Source organism: Peromyscus leucopus, chromosome 4 (genome assembly GCF_004664715.2).
Source record: "Peromyscus leucopus breed LL Stock chromosome 4, UCI_PerLeu_2.1, whole genome shotgun sequence".
NCBI lineage: Eukaryota > Metazoa > Chordata > Mammalia > Rodentia > Cricetidae > Peromyscus > Peromyscus leucopus.
In genome coordinates, this window is record NC_051066.1 from 63,187,540 (window position 1) to 63,201,726 (window position 14,187).

The following is a 14,187-nucleotide window of genomic DNA, read 5'->3' on the forward strand; positions in this document are numbered from 1 at the left end:
AGTCTGATGACTTCTATTTTATCCCCGGAACCCATATTATGGTACTAGAGAACATATTCTTTCAAGTAGTCTTCTTCTGTTCTCTAATGAAGTGCTAGGGGATACTTATTCCACACACACACACACACACACACACACACACACACACACACACACACACACACATTATTTTAGGAAAAGGTCCATGATGTGTTGTGAAGAAGGTATTTTATTTTGGGTTTGTGTGAGATTTTTGTTATTATCCTTCAGGTCTGCTTAGTTCATATCATTTAGTTTCAGCATTTCCCAGTTTAGATTTTGTCTGGGCGATGTGTGTCTTGGCAAGAGTTGAATATTGTCAAGAGCTATTATGGGCTATAATGCAAATACAACTTATAGCAACTGGGAATTCAGATGTCACCCCACCAGAGGAATGATTCTTTGATAGAGGAGAATTCTTTCAAGGTGAGGTTTGCAGAATCACTAACTCTGGAAACTGTTTCTCCTATCTGTAATTTCATATGTGCAAAAATAGCTACGGCATCTCTCCAATACCTGCACTAATTTTATGTGACATGTATACGTAATCTCATGATTGAATCTCAATATTATGGGCATATATATTTATAGATGATCAGGAAGATGACTTCTCATTAAGTTATATTATTTTGATATATAGAAAATATATTAGAATTTGCTTCATATCTAGATCTATTTTCCCATGACGACTGTGAGACACTTAAAAGCCTGCACTATTCCTTTAACTCAAACTAGCATAAAAAGCAACAATTCCTCTCCACTTTGGACAAACTATGCACATATAGCTCATTTTTACCTCAGAGCAAGCTCAAACTAGACTGAATGTGTCCATAAACAGATTTCCATAAAAGCTTTACAGATACACAGAATGAAAAAGTCCCAGATGTCTAGCCAAGGTTATTAACACAAAGCAACATAATAATGCCAATTCTTCACTTGCCAAGTCTGGCTGACAAAAACCTATCCCTCAGCGGCTTGTCTTACTGAGCACTGTGCCCCTGGCCTCTGGTCACAGTCTTATACCAGGAATCTTGAAACTTTGTGCTGCCATGGTAAAGGGATCTGCCCTTTATTGTTTACTAAAGGAATATGCTATGGTCCTCAGCAGCAGCTTTGTGATTCTTTTCTTTATTGAAAAAAGCCTCCTGAAAAAAATATATCTTAGAAGGAATTAGAACTAGGAAGAATTATAATTGTAAAGAAGAATTATAGTTGAAGAACTATAAAAGAAAATAACCCTCAGATCTTGTGTGGATTTATTGTAGATAAGAAACTTTTCTAAGCTCCCCGCTCCCGAGAAGTATTCTTTGAGTAACCCTTGGGGAGCTGGCTGAACTAGCAAGCCGCTAAAGAATATTGAACTCATCCACTCTCACTGTGCGAAGGTCGTTATGTGGTTGTAGCTGTAGCAGTGTTCCTTTTATGAACTTGGATGACCTTGTGTTTGTTTCATATATATTTAGAGTTGTAATATCTTCTTGGTAGATTTTTCTTTTGAGAATATGCAGTATATAGTATATCTCTTCTTATTAGTTTTAGTTTGAAGTCTATTTTGTCAGATATTCAAATGACTACACCAGCTTGTTTCTTGTGTTACTTAAGGTTTAAGTAAAAGCAAAGAGTAAATCTTCATTCATTATGAATAAAGATATCAGTAATAAATTCTTTTCAAACATTTTTTATTTTGAAATCATAATATATTTAAATTATTTCTCCCCTTTGCTCCCCCAGCCATTCTTATATATGGCTATTATTCAAATTTACCCTCTATTTCATTTATTGTTGTCAAACACACTATACACACACACACACACACACACACATATAGATATATAGATGATATATATGTATGTATGCACAACTTGTTCAGTTTAGATGAATTTCTTCTATGATTTTATGGCTGACCACAGGCTATTGATAACAATGTGTTTGTTCTTCATTGGAGAAGACTGTTTCTCATGCTCTCAGCATTCCCTAGTTACCTCTAGTTCTTTGTCTATGTTTGGGGCCCCATGAGATTCTCCCTTTCCATGTTACCTTGTCCACTGTTGTCCTTGCATAGGCAGTATTTTTTCTAAGAGTCCATGGGTGTAGCTTCTCTGATATTTTTAGGGGACTTTCTGGTGATATTTCCATCTTGATAGTTAGACAGTTAAACCTGTTGTTTTAGTATTAAGTTCTTACCTACTAATGATTTATGTAGGGATGAAATAAATTCAGACACATGATGACCTATTAGTGAGATTTAGGCATGCAACACATTATGAAATTTGTACATGATCTCAAAGGATTTTGCAAATCAGTGAAATCTGCCAGTTCTAAACACATATATTAATAGATTCCTAAGTTAGACTTCAGAACTCAGTGTGTTACTACTTTTGCCTACATAAAGACAACAGAAATGTGTGTCAATCACCCAAATGACAAATTTTATAAAGTCTACTCCAGGTGCTGTAAAAGAAAATAATGAGTAAATCACCAATAATCTCAGACAAAATAGTCACCAGACACTCCAAAAATGTAGCGGAATGTGTAACATCAGAAGGCAAATATGATAAAGAAATCTATGAAGTAAACAACCTCTCCAGCTACTTCAGGCAGAGTAGAATAAAATAAAAACTGAGAGATGCATTTATTTTCAGTGTGTCTGTTAGGCTAAAAAGAGGTTTGAGAAGAAATAAGGTCTGTTTTCACAACAATAACATTCACATCTGTATATGATGGAAAACGTCCAATAAAGTCAGGAACCCAGAGAGTGCTGGTTGACCACCACAGGTAGTGATGCCAAGAGAAGGAGTTGGCATTTGTCTCTGTTTCTGAAAGACAGGAAATTCATTACGCTGAGGATGTTAATGTGAGGCTTTAGCCATTTATTTCCTGACTCTGATAAACAATAAATTATGAGCCTTAAAAATTAAAAAAATACTTGCACAACCTCATTATAATTTGCTACAAGTCTCTAATGTTGACAACGTCAATAATATTATATAAATTATTTATTATATTTAAACTGATAAGAATTTATGGTCTTTAGAAAACAATGTTCTCTAGATAGCACATTTAATGTTACAAAGTTGTACAAAATAGTCTTTATTACTTCCTAAACAACATGGCTATATGAAGTGTGTATTTATTTAATATCTAATATTTAATAGATATATTACAATGAATATGGCAAAGAAATTTCTGGCATATTAAGCTCTATTTTATCTACTCCATGTAAGTCATAAACAATAATATTAAACTCATCAAATTGTTAAATCCTTTAGGTAGGTTAGATTAATTGTCTTAATGATTTTCCACTTTGCTTTATGCCTATTATACCTTTACAGAATTTTGGGGGAGTTACTATTGCATGTCTCTTTTTATGTTTATTCTTTATTCCTGTTATTTTTATTATTATTATTTTAATAATAATAATAATATAATAATAATAATAATAATAATAATAATTTGGAGCAGGTTATTATCAGAATTTGGGTGTCTGGATCATCATTTAAACTCTTGATGTCCTTTTTCAAGATAATGGGTGTTTTCTGCACACACACACACATGAGGTTGCTCACAACCATATGTACCTTGAGGTCTAGATGCTCAGGTGTCCTCTTCTGCCATCCATAACATCACATGCATGCACTTATACACCTAAATAAAGAATAAAACTTTTTTAAAAAATCTTATTACCATTATATAATGGATTGAATGTATATTATGACTATATAGTATTCCATATACATTTTAATAGTTACAGTTAAAAAGTGAAAGTATTCCTCAAAACTGTTTCTAAATATGAAATACTGTAGGGACATGATGAAGATTCATCATTCTAAAGTACTTATTTTCATTTCTCTTATCTAAAATATTATATCTGGATTAATGTTATAGGATCTTGTGGATTGTTGTAGTATTCTCCTCCACTTTAATTCAACACATCTTTGTGTTTTCTAATGAAGGCATTGGAGGAGTCTACAGAAATCAGTTATATTACTTTACAATCTACCTTAAGAGTCCTAACAGAGGAACACGAGCAGGAAGTAGGTGGATTTCTGAGCTGGGACACCTCAACACAACAGCTGATTAATAAATATGAGTCCTAGCTGTCGACATGTAGTAAAGATAGAAATGAAGCTGTCTATTCTCACCTTCACTGCTATCATCATGTATCTACATTTTATATAGACGGTCCTTCCTGGAAATTCTGCATAACACCCAGTTCACACACCCAAGGGGGAAAAGGGAGCTTTTTCTTTCGTCCTCTTCTTCCTATAGATTTTGGAACAATAAAGTGAATGTGATGAATGATGGTTCAGACCTGGGAGACATGCTGAAGATTTCAGTCCTGGCGAGTGATGCATTTCCTGTCATCTGTATGACTGCATTGTAAATCTGAAATTTTGTTAGTATTTCTTAATATAATATGTAAAATGTGTGTCCAATGAGGTACATTGCTGTTGTCCACTAATCTCAGAACTGGAGGCAGAAGTAGGCAGATTATCATAATTCTGAGGTCTGATGAATCTACATAGGGAGCTCCAGCCCATTCATACTACAAACAAGACTCAGTGTTGCCATAGCGCCCGAGTTACCACCACCCATTCACCATGTCCGAGAGAGGGGCTGTGGATTAAAAAACAGAGACAAAAGACAGCGGGTCATTCGCCCCAGCAGAATGCTGAATGCCGTTTATTGAAAGAGGGAGGAAGCCTTAAATACAGGCTTACAGAACATTGGGAGAACCCGGTAGGGCAGAAGTTCGCTACCCAATGTCCTACATTCTTTCATCTAAGCTGTTTACACCAAATGCAGGATATACAAGCAAAGAACCTCCAGTGAGCATTCAGGAAGAAGGATACTGGCAGGGAATCAGCATAGGGAGGACATCTGGTCAAGGTCAGCAAGCAAGGCGACAGTTACTCAAAATAAGGGCCAGGGCCCTGCAGGTCCTCCTTTTTACTAAAAAACGAGCTTCTGACTTAGGTTGCATGGGATGTCAGCAGGTCACCTTACCTGTCATGGAGACACCTGCCCAGGCCACACAGGCGCTCTGCCTTAGGTTGGTGACTGTCCCCCCTGGAATTACCCGTCTCTGAATACTCATAATCATACATGCTCAACCATGTGAGCTGTAGAGTTAACTGCTGCCAAAGATCTCAATGTGGCACTGGGCTTGCAATCTGTGTAACACAGAAAAGACCAACAGAAGTCCTAGCCCACCCATAGCCAGTAGGCTGAAGGCAACTGAACCATTCCCTTCCTTAACGAGAGCCTTACTGCAAATTGGAGTCTTCGTAAGGTGGTATCCCAAAAGCAAGTGGAACTTGAGTTTTATAAATTTTATAACTTTCAAAGCCAATTGAAATATATATAACTGTTGAATTAAATTTATCATGCCCAATAGAATGAAGGAGTAACTGTAGTAGCTCCTTTTGCTGCCAGGGTCTCCATTGTGCTAGCTGTAGTAACCAATTAAGAAATAGCAATCCCAGAAACAGAAGTAGCAGTGGCTACCATTGCTATAACAACAACAAGGCAACAGTAATGTCAAATTCTCTTCTGGAGCGTGTGAGTCATCATCTGTGTCTTACTGCCATGGTCCACTGGCATGGATACAACTCCAGGAACATGAACCACCCAGGCCCATTTTTCTTGATCCCAGCATGACTTAAGCTGGCAGCTCTGCAAAAGAACAACTAAGAACCACAAACAAAACAAAACAAAACAAAAACAAAAACAGCAAACAAGGAGCAGAACTAATGGTCTCATAATGGCTACATTTAGGCTAACAAATTTTAAGGTATCTTCAAGGGAGGCTAGATGAATTTCAGGAGGTCAATAAATGTTGCACAGAGTCACTCCTGAAAAGTAGGTACTACACTAGCTTGAATAGGATTGCAACAAATGAAAAATGCTTAGCTGGCATGGTATTGTTAACAAATGAAGGTCAGTGACCTTCAGGGTGATCCTTAATCTCGAAGGTGTCTGGGTGACATGTTCTCAAACATACTTGAAAAAACAGTTACTGTACTTTACCTTCTGAAGAATTCAACCACATGGTTACAGTTTCTAGGCTTATATTAATGCTTGCCAAGGCTGGCCGTATTGGGCTCTCAACCCCCATTGGCATCAGAAGGGAAGAGTTTTTCATGAAGGCCCAATAGGTCTCTGCCATGTTGGGATTCAGCAGCAGCCACAGGATGCACACAGGGCTCAGGAACCCAAAGAGGAACCTCATTGTCCTGTGGAAAGACAAACAGATCCCCAGGCCCACACCAACACCAGATCGGGTCCCCTCCAAGTGCCAGTAGAAAGCTCCTTCCATCGCACCAGAGGATGATTTGCAATAGGAGCCCTCAGTGCTTTTCTGCAATGGACACTTCAGCAGAATCCACTGATAAAAAAATTTTAAATATATAAAACAAGGGAAAGAATAGAATGTGGAGAGGAGAGATGAGCCCCTAGCTCTCCCCTTTCTACTTTAGCAAAATATGTTTTTAAGATATGATGGCTGCGTTCTACTATAGCCTGCCCTTGAGGATTATAAGGAATACCAGTCTTATTAACAATAGAAAAATCTTGGCAGAATTTTGAAAACCCCGTACTGCTGTAGGCGGGAGCATTATCAGTCTTTATGCATTTTGGCACTCCCATATAAGCAAAAGCAAGAAGACAATGATTCTACATCCTTAACCTTTTCCCCTGAATAGTCAGAGGCAAAAATTAGAGAGGAATATGTATCAATAGACACATGGACATATTGTAATTTTCCAAAGGAAGGCACGTGTGTGACATCCATCTGCCACACATAATTAGGTAAAAGTCCTCGGGGATTAACTCCCAAATGAGGAACAGGTAAAAATTCAGCACAAAGAGTACATGATTTAACTATCTGGATGGCTTATTCCCAGATTATGCCTGTGTGATGATGAAGAGATCCAGCATTAAGATATAACGTTGATGCGACTGAGTAGCCTTTTCAAGGGAGAACAAATTCATGTGACAGCCATACAAGTAATGGCATTAGCCCTCTGATTACCTTCACTTAGAGGTCCAGACAACTGAGTATGAGCTCTAATATGGCCCACGTAAAGGTTATGTGAGTGGGACCATATGAGTCCTTGCACTTGCAATAAATATTCATGAATGGGAGAAATAGATGGTATGTAGGCTGTTGTCTCCAAAGGCATAATGGCATGTACCACATATTAGCTATCAGTATAAATATTTACACTCTCATCAGAAAACATCTATAAAGCAAGCAACAGTGCCTGTACCTCTGCCTCCTGGGCAGAAGTTCCCTGAACTTTCATTCTCTTCACTATGTTACCAGAAACTACCACAGCAAAACCACGTGAAGTGCCATTAGTAAATACCACATGGGCCTGAGGAATAGGAGTCATCTGTACTATCTTGGGAAATATAACAGGACACAATTTAAAAAACTGACACACACCATTGGAGGGGCAGTGAGTATCAAACCGACCCTGCATGGAGCATGTCAATATGGCCCAATCATTATCATTAGCTTGCAAGCATGCTATTTGAGACTGGGTGTATAGGGTCACCACAACATCTGGCTCCTTTCCAAAGGTTTGAACACTGATCTTGATTTCCTTAAATATAATCTGAGCAACAGCCTGTGGATAAAGAGTAATGGTTTTTGCTGGAGAAGCTGGGGAATGTACCCGTAGAATAGGACCTGTTTGCCAAAACACTCCAGTAGGTGAATGGGAGAAACCAAAATATTCATGACCTAAATAATGATAGGGAAAGGATACCTGTACCTTTTCTGGGGCTATTTGTAAATTAGCCAGGCTAAGAACCTCTTGTAATTTAGAAAAGGCATCAAAAACAATTTTGTTTTGTTTTTTATCTTTAGCAGCCAATAAAATATAAGTCAATCACAATTAAATGCCAATGTTTAGGAATTGCCACAGGGGCAGGCAAACCAGGCTGTGTTGCTCCCATGAGAGGCATGGTTTTATGTACAGCTCTAAGATCCTGTAATAGCCTCCATTTTCCTGACTTCTTGTAGAGGCCAGTTGGGATCTCAGGATTCTTGTGAAATTATAGATACATCTAGCACCAGAATCCAATAATCTTTCAATCTCACTCTCATATAATTTTATTTTTAATTTAGGCTATTTATCATGCATAACTGTTTGTCAAAACATCTTTTCTCCTGTACTTCCAAAGCCTCCAGTTCTACATGTAGCTGCCATTTTGCATTTAAAATATGAAAGCAATAATAATTGAGCAGTTTTATCACCAGCTTCTATTTCCATGGTCCTTTTTACATATGCTAATTATAAAAGCACTAAATATAATCTCTATAGGATTTGAAGAGGTAACTTTAGGAAATACTCTTGAGTATTTCTATAAAATCTTAAAAATAGGATCCGTTTTTATAGATCGCAAGTGACACATTAATGCAAATAGCCGATTATTAACAATGTGGACCAAACAATTTACCTGTATTTTATTTACTTGAAAAATAATTTTGTTACCTCTTTGTCAGTAAGAGATTATTTTTATGGGTTTATCTTAGCAACAACATTATTTAATAAACTAACAACCAAATCTTTTTTAGGTGTTATATTTCTATAGAATTCTAGAAAGCAACTTAAAGAGCAGAGACAAATTTTCAGTAATGATCAACAGACAAGATCATACCTAATATATAGTTCAAAATTATGAATTCTGTTCCTTTAGTTTACCTACCATGAAAATCAAACATTCATCCAAACATTTATTAAGACAATCAAAAGAACAGAACATCCTTTATACAAACAGCATTGACTTAGCATTCCATGTCCTGACCAAAACCATTTTTCACCAGAAGTTGGGCCCATTTAAACTTTTAGTGCCTGTCCCTCCCTGGGCCTCTGCTCCCTTGGCCCAGCTGAGGCTGTGGCTTAGGCTTTGTCTCTGCCCAGTGCTTGGCTCTAGTGCTGGTGCCTGCCTAGGTGGCACTCCATTGCAGCTCCACCTCCCACAGATGCATACCTCACATACCATTGACCAACTTACCTGTTTTATGCCAATACATTGTAGTTTTTAATTACTGTAGCTCTGTAGTAGAACTTGAAATCAGAAGTTGTGGGGGAGACATTCAGCAATTCTTTTATTGGTCAATATTGCTTTAGCTATCCTGTTTTTTTTTTTTCTTTTTCATATGAAGTTGATTATTGCTCTTTTCACATTCTGCAAAAATTGTGTTAAATTTTTGATGTGGATTTCAATCAATCTGTATATTGTTTTCTCCTCTGATACCTTCTTAGAGAAAACACAGTGTGTTATTTGAACACAATTAAGCATAAACACCAGCAATATTTTCTTATAGTTGAATGATACATTAATTATTTCACCAAATTGAAATATATGAAGAAATTTTAATTGCATATCATGCAAAAAATAAAATAAATGAATAAATTAAGTTACCACTGCAAAGGTGTGTACATGCACATAGCAACAAATTGTGTAAATTGCATTTTATTTTTCATTTTTTTTCAAGGTTGTTTAGCATTTGTTTCTGAATCTGCAAATCAGAGGGTTCATCATAGGAATCGCAAGAATATGGAACAGTGATTTCATTTGAGTCCATCCAAGGAATGAGAAGAAGTTGGCTGGAAATACAAGTATAGTTCCCTGAAAAATGGCAGCTGCTATAAATTGGGATATGAGATGGGAGAAAGCTTTGAAATTCCCCTCAGCAGAGGGGATTCTTAAGATATAAGTTGATGTAACAGTAAGAGACAAGAACTCCTGAAGTGATGACTGATTAAAGAAAACAAAAATTGTGAATATTGCTAACTCACTGAACTCTTTATCTAAACAAGATACTAATAAAAGAGGAGGGACATCAGAGAAAACTTGGTTGATCTTATTTGACACACAGATACACAAGTGAAAGGTCAAGATTGCCTGTACCAAAGTATTTGCTATTCCCACCAGGTAAACCCCAGCCATGAGCAAGGAGCATAGCCTGCTAAACATGTTTACTGTGTTGAACAAGGTCTGCTGAAGTCCAGATACTGATCAAAGGCTATCTCTGCCAGCAGTGTACATTTAGAATATACAAAGACACAGAGGCTAAAAAACAACAGAGCACAGCCAAAGGACAAAATGATTTGTTCTTGCCACATATATGCTCACATCTTGTGCTCAGCTGTAGAAGAATAGAAGTCACAGTAGAATAGACGGCTTAGGAAATTACAGACAGGAGCATGGAGCTAGCTGCAAATCCACTCTAATTAATTAATCACCCCAACCCTCGACAAAAGAATAATGAGATAAACAAGTATAAATGTGGTAAAATGAAGGATTTTTCTTTGTCCATTCTTGTAACAGCTTCTTAAAATAAAAGAGAGATGAAAATGTATTAATATAGAACAAAGTTATTTATTTTATCTTTAATTTTGTTCTTAAAAATAGATAAAATCACTGTCAAGTTAATTTCAGAATATAAAACAGAGTGGCTATATATGGCTATATACATACATCTGCATTAGTCTTGTCAAATTCAACAAAATTAAATTAGATAGTGATATTTTGTATCAATGGTATTGAACAAAATGGAAATATACCATCCAGCTGGCACATTCAATTCAATTTTGAATTACTTCCTCACAAAGGGTTTTGAGTAGAGAATGATTAAATAATATTAATCTTTCACCCTACAATGAAACATTTTATTGTGTTTAAGTCAAATTCATAAAAATTATGACATAACAATTTGAGTCTTCTTAGATTGTGGTGATATTACCTATCTCTCCACTCACCAACATAGCAAAATTCTTCCTAGATTAAATTATTAAGGAAGAACAAGGAAAAGCATCACTTGGGGATTTTTGGTAGCTGTCCAATTCAATTTAACTTTGTTTTTCAAAGTTTTGAGATATCATGCTATTACATAAAACAACAGAAAGGAATGAAAGCTTCTGCCTAGGGAAGCTAGCAAGGAACTCTGTGTTGACCATGTTACAAGGGCAAAATATGCAGTGTTTGTCACTGCAAAATGCACAGATTTCTATGTGTTAATCCAACTGACTTACTTTTACTTGAAAGTAATGCAAATGGATACTTTAAAAATAAACAAAACCTAAGAGTGTTAGTCATTGCAGCTGTAATCCATTTGTATTCCAGATTTATATGTAAAAATAAACTGAACCCTGAATCACTTTAAAAAAAATTTGAAGTCAAATTATATGAGATTAAAATAAAGTTATCCCAATTAAGTGAATTGTTTATTTAGTGGTATGCTTCAACAACAACAACAACAACACACACACACACACACATATATATACATGCACATGTATACATATATACATATACATATATGTATCATATATAAGTTTTTTTCAAGACAGGTTTCTCTGTGTAGTTTTGGTGCTTGTCTTGCATCTCACTCTGTAGACCAGGCTGGCCTCAAACTCACTGAGATTTGCCTGGCTCTGCCTCCCAAGTGCCGGGATTAAAGGTGTGTGCCACAACTTTGCCTGGCATATTTCATTATTTGTTTTTTTTTTTTGGGGGGGGAGATAGCAGTGCAGGAATTAATATTCTTTATTTACCGTAAGAAAAAAATTGTTGAGGTAACTGTTGGCTTAGCAATAATAACAGGAAACTGAAAAGAATAAAAATGTAATTGCCTTCCTCAAGGACTTTTTAGCACAAGCAACGTGTCTAGAACATGTCTGAATGATCAGGAATCATCTTTCCCCAAACCATTTTTAGATGTTTACCCATTTTCTCTTAGTGTTACATGCATTGGCAAGCATGTAGACTGTTTAGATTGATGTGTCTAACTCAGTAGTATTTACTTACAATCATCAGGTAACATTTAAAACAGAGGGTGTTGTTTAGAAAGGATAGAGGGGAAGGAAAGATGGTGTGAACACTTCACTAGACAGTCTCATTCAAGGCAACAAAGCCTCTAAGGTTGTGGTCCACAGTAGTTCTGTGCAAGCCTCAGACCAAAGACTAACCTGCTCAAGCTCCAGTTTGAATCATAAATTCTTTTAAATAAGTCCAAGGAGGAGATTTTCAATTTCACCATATTTGCTCAACATAATAAAGGAATCTGTTCATTGTATTTTGAGACATTGATAGATTTTAATTTTCCTTTTATTTTCTCTTTCTTTTAACTTTCTACTTATTCTTTTTGTCTTTCACATCACGTATCTAGATCCCATTCAAATTCCCTTCCCTTCATATCTGCCCTCTCCCTTGCAACACTCCACCATAAAATAAAATAAAATTTAAGAGAAAGAGAGGAAAAAAGGAAAATTCTCATCTTGGAAGTTGTAGTATGACACAGAGAGTCACACAGTAAACACTTCCATCCATATATCTATACTGCAAGTGTTCATTGAAGAGTCCATCATAGGTCCTGTCAGAGACCTATGGTTTCTGCTACACTACGGCTGCTGGGCCCTCACTGGGACTCCTTTTGGATATCCTGATCTTGCCCTGTGACATGGAGATCCTGCAACTTTGGATCTGCAGGTCCAGCCCCTTCACATGCTCCCACAGTTCATAGTTGGTGTGGATGTTAGGGTGGGCCAACTCAACATTGGTTCTGGGTCTGGGTAGTTGGTCAGCCTGCGAGCTCTCCCCATCCTTACCCAAAAGTGAGCTTTCAGGCATTGCCCCAGCTAGTTCACCCTTTGCAGCTATGAGTAGAAAAGCTGCAGGGTCAGTTCTCCTGCGTTTCATGTCCTCATGGTCTGCACTCCCACATCAGGACCAGCTCTACTTTCTTGCCCAGGCAAGATGCAGAGGCCACACTCCAGAGTGCTGCAGCTGGTGAGGGGACAGCACTCCTGTTCTTCTGACCTCAGGGCCAGCTCTCCATCCCATTACAGACAGCAAGAGATAGGGTGAAGGGAATCTCTCCCCATCCCACACCACCATATGGCAGATGAGAGACAGATCTCCCACATTCGGTATTTTCAAGGAGATTCACCTGCACCCTGTTAGTGGGGTCAGCTCTGCTGTGCTGCCCAGGTGAAGTTCAGGGCCCACTCTCCCGAGTGCTGCAGCTGCTAAGGGGGAGGATCAGCTCCCTTGCCCACCACAGGCAGGGCATAGACAGAAGCAGTATTTTCTTTCATCCTTTCTTTTTCTGGAATAAAATAGCTTTTATGTATAAAGCAGCTTATTGTAAAATTTACAAAGTTGGAAGTAACATGAACATATCAGAGCTCTTACATACTGTGGGTAGGTCATAAAATGAAACAATCAACATAAATTTTTCAATGGCTTTTATATCTAAATTTGTGCACATCTCAAATTGCACTTCTCAGTATATACTCTTGGTACTCTCTCATTCATACACACAGAAGTCATAGATAAGTGTTTTCATTGGGAAGGGCACTTGGTACACAGGAACTGTAGCCATTCTGACAGGCTGGTATCTCAGAGTCGTTTTCAATTGCATTTCCCTGATGATTAGGGATGCTGAGCAATTTCTTAAATGTCTTTCAGCCATTTGAGCTTCCTCTGTTGAGATTTCTCTGTTTAGCTCTATAGACCATTTCTTTATTGGACTGTTGGGCATTTTGATGTCTAATTTCTTGAGTTCTGTATATATTCTGAATATCAGCCCTCTGTCAGATGTGGGATAGCAAAACAGCTGATTGAATGTAATAGCAGCTTTTGGGGTTTATATGGTTTCTTTGCCTGCAAAGCCAGGCCTACATACAATCAACCATACCTAAGGGATTTTGGCCCTCCTATTTTTTTTAATTTTTATAATTAATTTAATTTTACATATCATCCATGGATTCCCACCTCCTCCAAGGCAAGGACTCCCCTGGGGATTCAGCTCAGCCTGGTAGATTCAGTTGAGGCAGGTCCAGTCTCCTCCTCCCTTCACCTTGGCCGAGCAAAGTGTCCCAGCATAGGCCCTCTGTTCCAAAAAACCAGCTAATGCACTAAGGACAACAGGTCCTGGTCCCACTGCCTGGGGGCCTCCTAAATAGTTCAAGCTAATCAACTGTGTCACTTATCCAGAGGGCCTGATCCAGTTCCACGGGGTCTCCTCAACTATTGGTTCATAGTTCATATGTTTCCACTAGTTTGGCTATTTGTCCCTGTGCTTTTTCCAATCATGGTCTCAATATCTCTTGCTCATATGATCCCTCCTCTCTCTCACCAATTGGACTC